Below are 17,831 nucleotides of genomic sequence, written 5' to 3'. Positions count from 1 at the left end.
AGAAAGCTTTGCTTTCCATTGAATTTGAATACAACACTTTGAGGATGGTAGCTCAGCTGGACCTAGATCTCAGCCATGCACAACAAGAAAGGTTATTGCAGCTGAATGGACTGGATGAGCACCGAATGCAGGCCCTCCTTCACTCAGAAGTGGTTCAACTTCAGAGAAAGGTGTGGCATGACCAACATCTCCATGACAAGCAATTCTAGCTGGGAGATTGGGCCTTGTTGTATGACTCCAGATACAAAGATTTCAAGGGGAAGCTGAGAACCAGATGGCTAGGGCCATATGCAGTGGAAAAATGTCATGACAATGGATCTGTTCTTATTCGGACCATTGATGAGGAAGCCATCCCCATGCTTGTCAATGGGCATCGATTGAAGATCTACAGGAAGCCTCTCTCAAGACAAGAGTTCATCAAAACTATGGAGAAGGCAGTGTTGGTCATAGAGAAGGGTTCTGCCTCTGTTTTGGGCATACCCTAAAGAATCTAAAAAAAAAAAAATAATAAAGATCCTTGGGTGAAAACCTTTCTGAGGCGCCCAAGGCAGGTGGTAGGGGTGAAAACCTCATTGAGGTGCCCCTATTGTCTTTCAAAAAAAAAAGAGAAAGATTTGAAAAGATCCTTGAGTGAAAACCTCTCTGAGGCGCTCAGGGCAGATGGCAAGGGTGAAAACCTCTTTGAGGCGCCCCTGTTATCTTTCAAAAAAAAAAAAAAAAAAAAAAAAAAACAATAAGCAAGAAAGACAAGGACAACAAGTTCATATTGTAAAATTGCATGCAGGTTGCAGGTGTCTATGGAGGAGAGGAAGCCTCTCAACTCAAAGCCAAGGGTCCTCATCATGCTGTCAAGACACCTCACCAGCACCTCCTCCAGGAATACTCATTTTCTCCAAGGTATGTGCAATTTTATTACAGCTTGAGTCTTCTACAGGAAGACACAGATTTTCTACAGGAAGATGCAGATTTTCTACAGGAAGGTGCAAACTCTCTACAGGAAACACAACCTTTCTACAGGAAGCTCTATATTTCTACAGGAAACTTCCTGTAGAAGCTCAGAACGGCCCAGAATCCATTTTATGAGGAGATCTAACGACTAAGGATCGGTTTGGACGCATGCAAGCTATTGTTATCTCCCTTGCACATTGTTGTCACCTCGTCCTGCCATCCTTGTCGACATGCAACGAAGTTACCTGCACCAGCAAAGCAGATCGATGAGTTCTCAAGAAAAAGCAAATTTTAAATGAAAAAACGCTGGAGATCTCATACATCTCAGTCATCCAGAAGCCCTGGGAGCGTGATCGGGAGGCCAGATCCTTCGTCATGCAGCATGCACCCAAGGAGGAAGAACTGTTACAAGACATCCCGCGGGAGTCCTGTAACAGTTAAGCCCGCTAGAGTCGATACCATTCACAGCGCCGACCATATGCAATGAAACGCGGGCACATGCAACCAAAGCGTCCAATCCATCGGCGGTAGCCTGTAAACATGAACCTCCGGGCCTGTGTAAGTTCGCCAGCAGCAGGTAAATCCACTCATCAGCGTCCAAAAACCAAAACATCGTGTGCAGCCGCGCAGGTAAGTGTCTCGACCCTTCCTTCCATCAGATTGCATGAATTTTACTTTGAATTGATTGCAAAGTGTAAAGGTGAATGGGTTGAGCGACCGTATGGCCATTTGGCCGGCCACGTCGGCCAGTTAATGGTCTAGTTGGATGTTTGGGTGGCGGCCATGACAAAAAGAATGGGCAGCACGCACGTGAGAGCAATCCCGTCGGGGAAAAAATGAGTTTAACAGAAGAGGCGGCGGCAGATCTGCGGGAATTGATGCGGCAGCAAGGGAACTCGCAGGCAAATGATGGGATGACGTCGCCCAACGGTCCGGCGGGGACAGCTCACCCCCGCGCCACGGATTCCGCCGATTCAAAATCTAATCGGCTAGATTGCCCTCATGCATTTATCAACCACCGTTTTGAACTCGAGTGGCTATCCTGATCTTTCTGCAGTTTGATACGCCGAGCCTTTGGCTACCAGAATGCTTGTGAAGCACACCCAGAGCGCAGACCAACTGCAGTCTTTCCTGAAAATCGCGCGCTGCTCCTACAGGAACGCTGTTTCTACAGGAACGCAGTTTCTACAGGAAGGCGGGTGCCTCACGTAAAAAGGTGGCAGATTAAAAAGGTAACCCTGAACTCTTCATGCAATTGGTTTTTAAAGGTGGCAGAATCGTCGTCCACAGTCTGGTCATAGGAAATTGGTGAAATTGTTGTCTGCTGTGCCTATACTGTCATTCTACAGGATGTCAGGGTAATTAAACTGTGTTAAGTTCCTCAGGGATAAGTTTTGTGGATTATGTGCATGACAGAAGCGTAATTCTACGCTCTGTCTCAGTAGACCAAATTTCTTCCACAATCACCACCTTTGGTTAAGGAAACTATTTTATCATGCCGGGTGGGTTTATTAGACGAGAACCCACTGATTCAACCAAGTTAAGGGAAAACCAAGAGGTGGTGGAGCTCTTCACACGGGTTCAATGGATATCTTTTTGTGACAAATTGCAGGGTTACGACGATGAAGTGGCAGAAGAATTTTTGCAGGCTCTGAGGCCGAAATCCAAGACACTGGCCACAGTGAACTTCAGGGGCCTAAGCCTCAAGCTCACCCCGCAATATATCAGTCGAATTACTGAACTTCCAATGGGTCTGCCGTGGGATAAGGAAGAAAGGAAGTTGAGCCAGCAGGCCAAGAAAGAATTCTTTCCACCTGAGGAGGAATTCTCGGAGGACAAAAATGGGGTGCGTAGAACAAGTTTGTTGCCACCATGGAATGAAGTTAGCCTACAGATCATGAAGTATATAACCTGTGAAGGCCGTTATAGCATCGTGTACGGGTATCACTTTCGGTTGCTCACTGAATTAAGGCACCGGATTGATCTTCCTGTAGAAAAGAAACTGAGCATCCCTTATTTCCTGCTACAGTCTCTAATTGAGTGTGCCACAAAGTTAAAAGAAGGCATACCAGATCAGGTAGCCCACCATGGGTTGATCAAAATTCTTGTGGAGGATGCACTTCATTCATATAAGGTTCCCCTCTCGTGGGAATCATTCAGGAATTTGACAAGAGACAGAGACATAAGGATGTTGACTGAAGAAAGTGGTTCCTCCAGCAGTGAGGAAAAAGAATCAGTGGCCGAGGGAAAGAAGGAAACAGGCCAGAAGACCCTGACCACAGTGCAGAAGAAAGAACAAAAGAAGAAGCATGAGAAAAAGGATGACAAAGAAAAAGGTGACACACCCATCTTGTCAGCAAGAGAGAAGAGGTTGCAGAGCAGAACGGACAAAACTGAGATGGTCCACATCAGCCCAAGTACCTCATCAGCACCCGCAACCAAACCAAAAAGCAAAACCCATGCAGCAAAGCAAGCCAAGGTGGCGACACCTGTGTCTACAGGAAAGCAGAAACAGGCTTCTACAGGAAGCCCGAAAACAGGGAAAGGGTCTTCTATAGGAAGCCCGAAAATTGCTAAAACAGGGTCTTCTACAGGAAGCCCTGACAAAATGAAACCCAAGGAGAAGAAGGCTGATATTCGTGAGAGAGAGGCAGCAGCTGTGCTGGCTGCCCTCAGCATGCCACCTAAGCCAAAAGAGAAAAGGAAGAGGGAGACCCCTCTATACTTTAAAGCTCGAAGAAGTGTCCGAATAAAGACAGGCAAACCACAGCCTTCGTCCAGCAGCCCAATTGTCATTGAAGATACCCCTACTTCTCCCAAGGAAAAGTCCCCCTCAAGGATAACAGTCACCTATGAGAAGGGGAGCCCAAAGAAAACTACGTGGCAAGAAAGGTTAGACCTGTTGACTGAAAAAGCTCGGCTACAGGAGGCTGAAAATGTTCTACAGGACACTCTGGCCCGGCTACAGGAAACGGAGAAGAGGGAAGGAGAAGGACCCTCATCACCACCAAGGGAGGGTGAGGTAGAGCCACCTAAAGAGGCAGAAGAAGTACATATACCAGAGCCCAGCCCTCAGCCTAGTCTGAGTTCATACTACACCTTTTTAGAGGCGGGCAAAATCATACCGCAGAAATTTACTGTACCCCTATTTTTTGCATTAGAGGAAGAAAGAGTCCGTACCCACACATGGATGCAGATCGCCAAGTCAAAGGGTGTGGCGGACATAGGTCCCTTACAAGAGCAACTCAAGGAGGTCAGGAGTGAATTCGCCATGGCTAAACATGTGGCTAATTGCCAACGTGTGCTTCTACAGGAAGAAAACCAGAAGCTGAGATTGCAGCTACAGGAGCTAAGGGCAGGGGCAGGTACATCCTCCAAAGACACCACAGAAGAACAACAAGGCAAAAAGGAGCTGACCACCAGTCTTGAGGAGCCAATGACACTTCTACAGGAAGCAAAACAACAAGCACAAATTGAAGTGCAAGCTCTAAAAGAACAGCTGCAGCAAAAGGAAGCACAATTGGCCTGCATGGCCAGTTGTGCCATGGAGGCAATACAGTGCAGACAACCTGCAAAATCCTATGGTTTGTATTTGAAAGACCAATGGCTGCAGTTCCAAATAAATACCCTGGCACAAAGAGGTATTTCTCAGATCCAGGACCCACAGCAATTTTCTGAGTTGTGCAGTACTAGTTCGTCAGAAGATAAAGCCAAATTAGCAGAATTCTACCTCCACAATTTGGCCTTGCCTAATGAAGTTTCCTGGGATCCCAATACTGCCTTGGGAGATATGCAATTGATGGCGTTCGCTTCATGGTTGAACCATGAGGATCAAAGAGCAGCTGAAGCAAAATCGGTCATGAACCGAGAATTGAACGAGCCATTGTTCATTCGAGCAGAACCAGAGGATCCAGTGGCACTCATCTCAGCACACCAACACTTGTCTACTGATCCCACAACTTCCTTGAGATTTATGGACCAACAGGCCCAAGCCATAGCTCATTTTGAAGACATGGAAAGACTGTTAGGAGAAACTGCTGCCCAAGCATGCACACGCAGATGGAATACCTTGGCACACAGTTTGAAGATCCGAGAGTACCATACCCCAACTCGGATGAGGGAAGCTTTGGTAAGGGTAGACCTTTACAAGAAATCCATGCAAAGCCTCCAGGCCAGCTGGATTGGCCTTAAACTCAGCCCACCACTGCTGCTAGGATTGGCTGAAGGTAGCACAGAGAAGGATGACAGTGAACAATGGGAAGAGGTGAACAGGAAAGTTGGGTTTCATATCAGCAAGGAGGACACTACCACAGAGGCTTGGGATGTAAGGGAAGCAGTAAAAGCAATGAAGGATGAAGATTTGGACTAAGTTGCTCAAGGACGAGCAAATATTTTAGCTGGGGGGTGATGATGAGCCCCAATTTTTGGTACAATTTGGGCTCATTTTGCCTACTTACCTTGCTCAACCATTCATCTTTTATCACTTATGCATTCATTTCTTAGTATATTCGTGTTATTTGTAGGAAGAAGGGCAGGCATTATATCTATGTGGCTAATACATGATGATTTCAGGTTTTTGGCATTAAAGAGAGAAAAAGACCACGCAAATGGAGACAAGGAGACAGCAAAGGTGACATTGCGGGTTCATAGGGAGGTTGTCCACAGTCTTGATGACCTTCCTCGTGATTTTCACCTTAACTCCGAGCTCCAACAGCTCTCCCCACCGAGCTTAAAGGCAGCCAACAGATTCTACAGGATCAGTAGTTTAACTTTCAGTTGGACAGCCAAGCTCCACGAATGGAGGAAGCCAGCTTGATCTCCATTGTGTATAAATATGAAGGCCGTAGCCTTTGATAGGAGCTTTTTGAACTTTTGAATTACTATTGTAATTTCTGAGCACGAGTTACAGCTCGGTGTTTGTTTTTTGTAAGCCAGTTTTGGCATGACATTAGACTCTTGATTATGAATAAAGGCAAGAAGATTTGGATCTAATTCTGAGTTTTTAAGGGAGCTATAGCTCTCAGGTTAGGGCCCAACCTGAGAGCAATAGACCTCCTCTTCCTTGTATTGTTATTTGTTTCCTTGCAGCACTTTATTTCCTCTGTTTTGACATGCATTTAGAATTTACAGTCTGCTGATTTGATTTCTTTAATGAGATTGAGTAGGATTAGCTTATGGTTAAATCTCTTTCAGTTGCTTAGATTAGAATAGGAGGATTGTAGTTCATTGGAGCTCCAAGAAAAGGTTGATAGTGCCTTCACTGCCATCTCTGTTTAGAGATTGGGGTGCAGTCTGTACCAACCACCAAAAAACGCAGTCTTTTTACTTTCATACAAGCTGCAACACAGTCATTTTAATTGTAGATCCATCCATGCACTTTGATCTTGAACCATACTTCTTCATTCCAACTCCATGCACGACTTCTCTTCACGATTTACATTGCTGTTCATTTTTTTAATAGCACAGGTAGCACAGGTTAATGAACTCTTGTTTTTGGTGCAAGACATAAGCAATTTGTTTTATTTACACTGCTCAGCATCATTCCATTTCCTTCTTCTTCTTCTTAACCACGCCTAAAGCCACCTACTCGACCTCTGTTCAGCTCGTTTACCTTCCAACTCTTCCATTGTCCACGTAGCTCCATTTTCTTGACCTTTCGTTGCTTCCATCCTTCTATCCACCAACCAACTTCATGCACTCTTTCTCCATCTTATTTCTCTGCCCCTGAGCCATCACAAGCTCCATCTCCATCTTACCTATCCACCCATACCGCTCCATCACTTCACCATCACCCAAAACTCCCACGGTAGAACATCCTGTAGAAGTTAGCAGACTTCCTGTAGAATTCCTGAGTTTCCTGTAGGATCCCCTGCAGACATCCTGTAGAAGCCTGCAAACTCGGTTGCCGAGCACTTGAACGTTGTGGACTTCTGTGGACTGATGCTAGGGATCCCCTGGGACCTCTCCTAGCCCCCCTGACCTTTCCCAAGCTTTCCTTCCCTTCAAACCACCTCTGCACAGCCAGACCCTAATAAGAAACAAAATCATAATCACTCCAACCATTTAAGAAAAAATAAAAAAACAATGTTCTTTTCAATGGAAGTAGTTTAAGTTCATGCATTTCATATCACTAGAGGTAATGGCATCATTCTTAGACATTTGCACTCCCACCATTGCATCATAGAGATTAAGCTAGTCAGATTAGGGTTTACTAGGGTTTCCATGTTTTGGTTGGCTTTCAGTTCATTTTTGCAAAGTAGATTAATTTCCTTTGAGATAGCCTTCATCCATCATTTAGCAAGCTTCTTCTGAGAGCATATAGAAGTTGGATTGAGCCCTAGTGGACTTGTGCCAGCTGACCAAGTGACAGCTGCGACAAGAGCTAGTACTTGTGCATACAGCACCATCGCTTCCAAGTTTGTACGAACTACCGGGTTGATAAAATTAGAGATAGGAAGCCCCAGGAGTTGTAGCATTATTGCTACAATACTGGAGCCCACCACTTGGCACTCTGTGTTTGATAGTACACTTTGTGTTTGATAGTACACAAAGATATTTTCCGAGTTTTATCAAACATTCAGCTCCCTTCAAAGATTAAGAAAGAGCCAAGTCATGCAATAAGTCATGCATTTTTCACTAGCTGTTTCTTCTAGGTTCTGGCCTGATAGAGGAGATATTGCAGGAAGCGGAAATTATTTACCTTGATGGAGCCAAAGTGAACAACGAAGTAGCGAATGATCTCAAAGACATAGGAAGGCATTATCTCAACCAAGCTCTTGCTCCTGTAACACATAATCTTTGAGCAGTTCTTCAAGCCTCTTCATTGTGCAGCTAGAGGTGAACACTTAGAAGTTTAAGCTGGAGCTTCCCCAAATAAGAAAAATATTTTAAGAAATATTCCTACAGATCTTGTGTACCTAGACACAGAAGTGAATTTGGTATTAATTGTTGCAACGTCAGTCATTAACAGAGCTAAACGTTGTTTTCCATAGATGTGGCCTTGGTATCATCTCGGTAGAAATCACTGAGCCTCGGGAAGTCATCAATTTACCCTTTCTGTCGCTGAGAGGGAGGACTAATCTTAATGAGGAATAAAATCTCAAGCATACGTATACACCCATTTAGATTTCAGTATTTTTCATTTTTATTTGTATATATCATTTAGCTTTCAATATATATATTTTTATATTTAGATTTTTATTTTATATGCCATTTAATTTTTAATGTGTATATTTTATTTCGATGCCATTTAGTTGTACATGTTTTTGATTCTCCTCCTCATATAGTCCTACACTTGTGGTAAAAAAAAAAAAAAAATCAAAGTAATAAAAACAAATAAAAAAAAGGCAAAATTAATTTTGTTTATTTATTTATTTTATTTTTTTTAGTAAAAAAAAATCAAAGAAAATAAAAATAAATAATAAAACAATTAAAAAACTACAAAAAAATAAAAAACAATTAAAAAAGAACAACAAAACAATTGAAAAAAAACAAATAAGATTAATTTTTTTACAAATGGAGGTTCATAACTATCTTCCACATCAACCATGAAGAGTCAGAGTGACATTGGCCTTGTTTTTCCACATCATTAGCTAGTCATTTTCCCATGTGTCACTCCCTGGTGTTGCCACGTAGCACCCATGCAACACATTTTTACCATTTTTCTAAAATTTCAAAGAAGCACAACTTTCTCATACAACATCAAATTTCAACGATTCAAGCATCATTGGAAATATCTCAGCGAGATCTACACAATGAGAAAGCTTTCAAAAGAGTTTGAAACGATTCAAGAATGAAGAAATTGTTGACAAGACATAACAGGTAAAATGAGGCACTAGTGTCGAGACAGGTAAAAATTATTTTGGTTTTTCTTTCACGAATTTGTTTCATTAGTACCAATTCTCAGTTTCTTTTTGTAAATGTCATAAATAGAGAGAATGATCACCTCTCTATTATGATAAACTTACATTTCATTACAGAAAAAGTACTAAGTTTTTGCAAGTTCGAGGAAGATAAACAAATGACGACAAGCAAATAGTGTCTTTTAAAGACCCCATTTCAAGCATGAGGACATGCTTTTTGGTAAGAAAAGGGGGAGAATGTCAACATATCTATCAAATAATTGAAAATCCTCTCAAAAATGACATTTCTTTCATAATAAAATGATCAAAGCAGCAACAAATATGAAACATCAATGCATGAGCACATGATGCCAAATCAGATCCATCACTTGCAAGACTTTCAGATGATAAAAGCAGCAACAAAGATGAAACATCCATGCCTCTTTAGTTAATAAACATTCGCCTCATTTCCCTTTACATTCGCCATTTCTACTCCTTTTCAATAAATAAAAACTTCATTACATTCCCACTTCTTTAGTCAATAAATTTTCCATTCCATTTTCCTTTTCATGTTTTCAAATAAAACCTTGACCCATTGTTCATTTTCCTTCACAGTCATTTTCCTGTGTCTTTCACTAACCTATAGCCCATGAAAAAAGTCATTCAGCTCCCTTACAAAGTCGAGTCACCCCATTTTCCTTTTCTTCCAAATAAACCCTGCTTCAATGCAAATTTTCCATCTATGGTCTTTCAAAATCATTATTTCATACTCATGTTAGATGATGGAGGATTCCTTAAGGCCTCCCTTCTAACAAGTCTTGACCCATCAAACTCAGTACCTTATCTAGGATAAAGACTAGAGTCATTATTAGTACATTGACGCTTGCATGCCTTAATGGCAAGTCTTCTCGCCAACGAACAATGAGAATACATTAATGTCTCTTGTTTGTTGGATCTTGCAAGTGGCTCAACATCAAATCATATATTCGCACTTTGCCAGATGTACTTGGGTACCTTGGCATTCATTGACATTAATGGTGATTTTGCCTCACATTGGTTAACGACATTCATCAATGGTCGGTAATCCAATGACTTCTTTCCATGTTCGACATCGACACATTTATTCACATGGAAAGACTTGTGCCATGATAGGGGATGACATGAAGACTATATGATTTATTTTATACATTTGAATAGATTCAACAGTAGTAATAAAGGATCCACATTCACGACTTCATCCATCATATATGCAACCAAGACATAGCTCACATTATTGTATTCTCCATCCCATGATTCAGCAGCAGGAGCTACACTTTTCTACATATACACAGTTTGTCCACTTAGGTAAGTAAAGGTATGTTCTTTTCTAGCTTTTTATCATACAATTCCTTTAATACTAAAATTATAATTTTTGGAAAACGTTTCACCATGTTCATTCACATTCACATTCACCATGTTCATATTCACATTCATACTCCATTATCACCTTCCATATGTCATATATGTCCTTTCTACACATATCATCATAACCAACATACTTTCTCCAAACAATTACTATTATATTATGATTCAAACGTTACATGTTTTGCAAATAATGATAGAAAAATCAATGGTTGATTAGATGTTTTCAAAGTCTTTTGATGCAACATAAAAACAATGAAAGTATTGTTACACAAGAACCAATACTAATCAAATTTTGGTTGTCACACAAGAACCAACTAAAATAATATGTTGCAATCAAATGTTTTTCAAGAGAGAAGAATTTGCAAAAAGGAACAAAGTTGTCAAAAACAAAATTATGTGAAGTTAAAAAAATCGATATCAACCAAAGTTCATGTAAAAGAAAGACAATTTAAAATATCAAATCATGATCAATGTAATAGATTGCATGAGGACATACAATAACTTAAGTTGGGGAGTATGTTGGGCCGCCAAATTAGCATACATTTTCACTCCATTTTCACCTTTATCCTCATTTTGTCACCTCATTTCATCACATTATCATTACATGACCCTATATTTCCATTACCATATGGGTTTAAATTTTCATTTTCCAAAGTTATTAATTTCAAGTATTTAAAGTGAATTTATGATTACAAGTTAGAAAAATAACATGTATTTGCTTATACCTAAAGGTGGAATGAGTTTGGTGACATGTGTAGGTGATTTGGAAGGTTCCAAGATACTATTATGTGGCCTCCAAGACTCAAATTCGAATTCTCTTGAAGATTTGAAGGAGATTTGGGATAGGGGTCAAGCGTATCTCATGGAGAAAAATCATGGATAAAGGAATATGTGTCTCATATCGGTTGTAACCATATGAGGGATTAGTGGATCCCCATTAATGAGTTAGTTGCTTAAATTTTTGTATAAATAGGAGCACCTCCTCCATTCCAAAGGTAGGACTCTTGGAGCATGTATCTAACTTATGATGGAACAGAATAAAGCTTCATTTTACATAAATTTCCATTCTATAGTTTTACATATAAATTGTCTTAATGTAGTATATGTAATTACTTGTTACTTTGTTCTTAAGAGAATTGAACCCACTCTAAAAGGATCAAAGAAACATTTTATTTCATAATAGATCTTGTTTCATTTAATTGCCTAGATGTTTGAGGATTTGTTTGTGATGGATGAATGGGTTTTAAATTAAAATCTTATTAGCATATGAGGGGACAAACAAGGGTCTAAGTTAGGCTCTCTCTATTTTATTTGCATGATAATTGAAATTCATTCTTTTGCTTTTAAGTTTCAAGTTATTTCATTTCTTATGCTTATGAACGAATCTTATTTTAGTTTGGATCAGTATACGAGGGGACAATCAAGGGACTAAGTTAGTCTCTCTCTCTATTCGAATCTGAACAACAATTAAAATTTATTCTCTTTTCTTTATTTCAAGTTTCTGGTAATCAATGATTTCTTTTCAATCTATAATATTGTAGGGAAGGACAATTAGGACCTCCTCAATTAGAAGCCTCTTCCCTTGCATATTATATTGAATCAAAAAATCATTTAGTTAGACATAGAGTTAGTTGCCTACTCCAGCATATATTTTGTTGGCATCATCACAAGCTTACGAGTATCCCTGGTTGATAATTTAATGAAAGAAATTTAAGCAATTAAATTGCCCAGCAAACTTTATGTGGCAGTATGACCCTCATGGGGTCATCAATAAGTTAAGAATCAAGGTCAAATTGGGACCTTTCATCCACTATCCTAGACCAGATATTGAGATGTTTTCTAACCAATTAGAATGGTTGGAAAACACATTAATTGACATGGATAACACAGTAGTGGATGTAGAAAATACATTGATTGATGTAGAGAAACAAATGGATGAAATTTCTTTCCTGCAAGTTCCAGAACTAGGGAAACCCATGAATATTCCTCCTATTTTACAAAGCCTAGAAAATGAGGAGAGAAACCCAAAGAGAAACAGGGAGGAGGGTTCTAGTTCTGCTATGGAGATCAGAGATGAGCAATTTGAGCTCAAGAAAACGCCCAAACTAAATCCTATAACTGAATAGGAAGAAACCATTGAATTAGTGGAAATCATTGACACTGATACAATGGTGGAAAGAAGAAAAGGCACAGCTACTTCAGGAGAAACACAACAACCATCAACATCTAATACTCAACTGATTGACAGACATTTCTATGTTGAGGTTTCTTCTTTCACCAGGCTAGCAGATAAGGAAAAAGATATCAAAGAGTGATAGAAGGAGATCAAGTTGATAAATGAGAAGTTGAAGGCTGAAACATATGCCCAATACTTCAAGCACACACCAACTAATCAGAGCAGGCTCATGTCAACTTTTGACATCAAAGTAGGGAAAATGCAAGTGTCCTTCATGCAGCCAACTGTTCAATGGCCAAAGACATCACTTGAATTTGAAAAACAGACTTTGAGGTGTTGGCCAAGGATGTTCATCCCATTGACCAGATAGAATTCCAAAAGAAGGCAAGAGAGATGATCTACTCCACCTTGACAGGAAAGGCCATGTTTGCACATAAGCTGAAAAATTCATTAGATAACATTACAACCCAATAAAAATTGGAAAAGGCATCCTCACGGGCCAAGGACAATAGGATCAAGTCATTGGAGGACTTGGTAATTGAGTTGGGACATGATCCTAATGACATCCAAGCTGCTAAGAAATTGATCAAGAAGAAGAATGAGGACATTACAACTCTTAAAAAATAAGTAGAACTTCCTCATTCAGAGCACCCGTAAACAAAAGAGCTCTTGGAGAGGCAAACAAATCAGGAGGAGATGATGGACCTAGTTCTACAATTGAATGATCAACTGAAGGAAATGGAAAAGGAGTTGGACAACTTGATGTAGTTAAAACAAGCTAGTCTGGAGACTTCCCCTACCATTGTTATCCCAATAGTTACCACTGTAGTACCTTCCACTTTGGCAGCATCATTAGCTCCTACTGCTCAAATGGCTATATCGTTGCCAGCTTCTACAACATCTACATCAGCAATAGGCTCAACGACAATAGGGTCAACAGGTGATGAGGCTAGCAAATTGGTCAAGGCAATGGAATACATGTCCATTCAGACCACATAAATGAACAAGCTCAAGGAAGAGGTGACTAGTCTAGAGATTGACTATAAGCTTGCACAGATTATGCACAAAGAGGAAATATAGAAATCAACTAGAATGAATGAAAGAGTAAAAAGCTTGGAGAAGGAATTAACTTTGAAGGAACCCCTTGGACAGGCTAAGGAACAATTATGGGCCAATATCATTGACTCTTCCAATGATATTTGGTTATCCATTCAAGTAATTTTCGAACAGTTTGACTTAGTGAAGCAAGATATAGAAGCCATACAAAGAGTAAAAGAAGAATTGGGAGACATGCCAAAGGAAGCTGCAAGGATCATTCACTTCCTCAACTCCAAAAATAAGTATGAATTGTAGGAATTAGAGAGACCTGACAGGACGGTTACAATATTGGAAGTAAAAAGGGTCCTCGCCAAGAGGAATTTAATGTTAAACCTTGAAGATAAGTGCCAAACCATGCAACTGGCTATAGACAGATTCATGGTTGAGTTTGAAATTTTGAGGCAAAAGGGTCTACTCAATCCTTTGGTAATAAATGATAAGTTAATGTGTTGGCTTATAGGGGCCTAACACAGGTTCAGAATTAAGTTAGCCAAACAAATCCAGGTACTACTGGCCCTTTTGGCAATAGTTCTCGGAGTGTGGACTAAGGTCTCTCCCAAAGTAGTATGGGAGGGTGATAGAACCAAGTTTCTGCACCTTGGAGATGTCTGATGAATTCAAGTGGTTCGTGGTTTGACCCTACCTACAAGTCGCTTCACACACCATCTTGTACCTCACATCCTGATATGTTGCCTTTGCACAGACCTACTCTAGGGCCAAACACTGCACTTTTGCGCTATTACCCAAGGCCTAACTGGTATTCTAATATTAGTTGATTATTTTAGCCTACTTGCGTGCTTTAAGTTATACTTAACAACATAAACCATTCATACAGGTGCGCACAGTAAATAAATAGTATATTTGAAAATTATATCAAACATGCATTAACCCAAGAACAGATACATAGAATTATAATAAAACTTCTCTTTATTAATTCCTTCTTTGGTTACAGACTCGACTCCGCCCTGCACACTCAGCTGTAGGGGTTCACACACTCAGCTGTGGACTACTAGGCCTCTACACACTCAGCTACAGAGCCTTCTCCTACTCTATGACCCAAAGACACACTTCACCTTACTCCCTTAATCTCTCTTCCTATCTCTCTACTTCCTCTTTTACATTTAGAGCCTCGCTCTATTTATAGAATCCCATGGTCTACAGACCATGGGTAGGTCTATCCAACCAACATTACATTACAAAACTAGGGTGGACAACCCTCTGAGTCACTCTGTTGGCGCCGCAATATTTGCGTGGTGTCCCTCCAACTATTCTCAAACTGCACATAGGTCAGTAGCACACTAAGTTGTTGCTTGCTGGATCTACTGCATGTGCTGTTCTGAGACCTTTGTGTCTGGAGTGAATCTTTTCATTAATGTGTGCAACCCTTGTATGTGCACAAGCTTGCCTTCGATGTATTCCATGATGGTGAAGGCCTTGTTGATCCAAGACTGGACGTGCACTTTGAGAACTGCCTCCTTATGTCGTGTCATGTCTACCCGCTCCTTTAGTGCTTTAGCCTATTGCATCCTCGCAAGCCGCTGGGTGAGGACCACTGTTTGCATAGTTCCTTGGTCATTTTCATACTACTGTTGGAGTTCTCGTACCTCTGTCTCTAAGTGCTGGATGTTGGGGTCCTCCTACAGAGTTGTGAGGACCTCAAGTGATTCTTCCAAAAAGTTGGTGTAGTCTCGCACTGCACCTCTAATTTCCTCCAATCCCGATGTGATAGCGCTAGTACGCTGTTCTCTAACTTTTGGGGGAGTGAATGGCTGCGCCTTTAACCACAACTTAACGATCAGAAGATTTAGCTCCAACTGAACCTTTGTCGTTTCTTCCCTAGCCTCACAGACACCTGTTGCTAACCTGTGAATCCACACCTCCACTAGTATATCTGCTGGGATGGTCAACTCCGGGATGCTTCGGCAAGCATCGTCTATCACTTGCACTAGCTGTTGATTTTGCGACACAATTTTGTCATGTTGCAAGCTGAGCTTTTCCATATTTATCTTCCACTCGATGAGGACTTGGAGGGCTCGGTTCTCCCTAGTGCATAGCTCTATTGTTATCCCATCTTGCAATAGATATAATGTCTCATGCAGAAGGGAAGCTAGATTAACATCAAGATCTTTCATCGTGCTAACCGAAAACCTATCAACCTCATTTGATGTCACTAGAGCCCCTTCTAGCAACACTATTGTGTTCATCATCCATGCGTGCAACATTTTCTCTACTACCATGGATCTAACTGTGAGGTTGTTCGAAAGGGTACCAACCTAAGGGAGGTGCACCTGTAAGACTTGCAACTGTGCTTTGAGGGCCTCCAACATAGTCTAATGCTCCTGCATGAAATCCTGGAGAGCCGCATTTGTGACATTGTGCATCGTCTCGCCAATGTCATGCAAATCAATCTTAGTTAGGGTTATTGGGTCAATGGACAATTTCAAAGCCTTGACCTTCTTCTGCGATCCTGCCCATTCTGCTAAGTGTTGGCGCTTCAGCGATGTGGACGCGGTTCATGGGTCCACGCCTCCTTCTTTTGTTTCTGCTTCCTCTGCTACCTACCCTTATGAAGGGGTTGTTTGGCCCTCGACCGCCTTCACAACTGCTTCCTGTGTTGCTGCTGCGACCTTTTCCTACTCAGCTTTTTTCTATGTCGCTTCCTGTGTTGCCTGCACTTCTGCTACTGCTATTTCCTTCCATCACTTTTTGGCCAACTCTACAATGCGTAGCTTGGCAATGCCTTTCTTCTTTTGTGCTGCTGACCTCTTGAGTTCTTCAATGTTTGGGGCGTGCCATTCCAGAGGCCATGCCTCCAAGACATTGAAAGTAGCGTCGTTAGTGGCTACAAATGGTAGCTTTGTCCACTGCTTCATCGAATCCTTTCGTGCCTTGATATATATGTTATGCATGTCTGCCTTAAATTTTGCAAAACTTTGTAGACTTTTGTAAACTGTGGGCGACAACTGCAGCTTATGGTTGATCCACATTCGAATGTTCATCTCCATGAGCACCCATAAGATCTTGTTGTCGTGTATCCTTGTAGCATCCTTCATGGCCCAGAGTGAAGCGTACTTCACGACCTCCGGTAAATCTCTATCAATTATGAGGAATTGATTATCCTTCGGCAATTCCCTTACTACGAGTACTATGGACAGCAACAACCATGCATAGTGGAAGGTTTTACCGTGCTCCTGGGCTTCGCGGAAATTCTCTAAAAATTGTGTGCAAAGGAATTCAAACCAGCTAAACTGGACCCCCTCTACGCACTACTTGGATAGTGTGACCACTGGTGCAGGTACCTCATCTGCGTAGCACTTGCACATAAATCTTCTTGCGAGGATTTGGGTTGTCGTGCGTACTGCTTTGTCCTTGATGTTGGAGATGGCGTAACCCCTCCTCTTCTTCTCCAGCTTTTACTTCTTCTTCATGGCCTCCGTGATGGCCAAATCACTTCCCTTTCCTTCTGATATGGCCGCGGGGTCCTCTCCTTTGTATGGAAGCCAAGAGACATGATGAATTAAGTCCACTGTGATGGGGATAGGATTCTCCAACCATAAACACCCATCATGCACTAGGCAGAGCAGCTTCTTGATGATGAAAATAGTTATTGGGGCACGGTGGAAATGTGGCACCCAGAGTAGGTTCGTCAGCCTAGCCTTTTCCACTCTGCACAACCACTTTCGTGGCTCTAATGCTGTCACCACCCCTGGGTGTTCTGCTTCATGAGGTTTCCGGTCTCCAGGTGAGGGAACTTCCTGTGGTTATCGAGGTCTTGATCTTCGAATTTCATGCTCGACACTCGGCTCAGGTGCGTGCCTTCAAACATAATGCCATTTGGGAGGAGCGAGGTCTGGAGCGATCTCTTGGTCTTGTCTAGATCCTTGGGCACTTTGGCCTTCCCTTTTCGCAGGGGGACATAGGCGGGTAGTTTTTTTTCAAAGTGCTTAGGCTGAGTTTCCACCTCCATGCCTTCATATTCTTCTTCTATGATAGTAAGATCCTACAAATATTCTTCTTCTTGGTCTGTTTCTATAGTGACAACTTTCCCTTTCTCCTCCATCGACAGTTTGCTACGTAGCAGGTTCTGCGGGGACATGCGTACAGGAGCCATTGCTTGTTTATCCTTCTTGGGTCTTGGTGTGCGTGGTGATTTTGGGATCTCTTCCACAATCCTGATACCTTCTGGAACATCCCCCACAATTAGGGCCTCCGTGGCCTCACCAGTTGTCACCTCTGCTATCCCCATACCATTCTTAGTTGTTGTCATTGTTGTTGTGTAGCAATTTATCACTTGAAAATTCAGGGGACGAATCAAAACTCAACTCACAATAATCAGGGGTCTACTCAATTGCTAAGTTCGCAAA

At 41.5% G+C, this 17,831-nt stretch overlaps 1 pseudogene; it reads right to left on the bottom strand.

Moving 5' to 3' along the window:
• Positions 1-15,467, bottom strand: part of LOC149239234 (casein kinase 1-like protein HD16) — an 86,646-nt pseudogene extending 71,179 nt beyond the window's left edge.
• Positions 15,468-17,831: the final 2,364 nt, after the last annotated feature.

The sequence above is a fragment of the Pinus tabuliformis genome, chromosome 8 (genome assembly GCF_031772625.1).
Source record: "Pinus tabuliformis cultivar Carrire ecotype Pingquan chromosome 8, CPIR1, whole genome shotgun sequence".
In the NCBI taxonomy this organism is placed as follows: Eukaryota; Viridiplantae; Streptophyta; class Pinopsida; order Pinales; family Pinaceae; genus Pinus; species Pinus tabuliformis.
The sequence above is the reverse complement of the archived record's forward strand: the minus strand, read 5'-3'. Positions and strand labels throughout refer to the sequence as shown.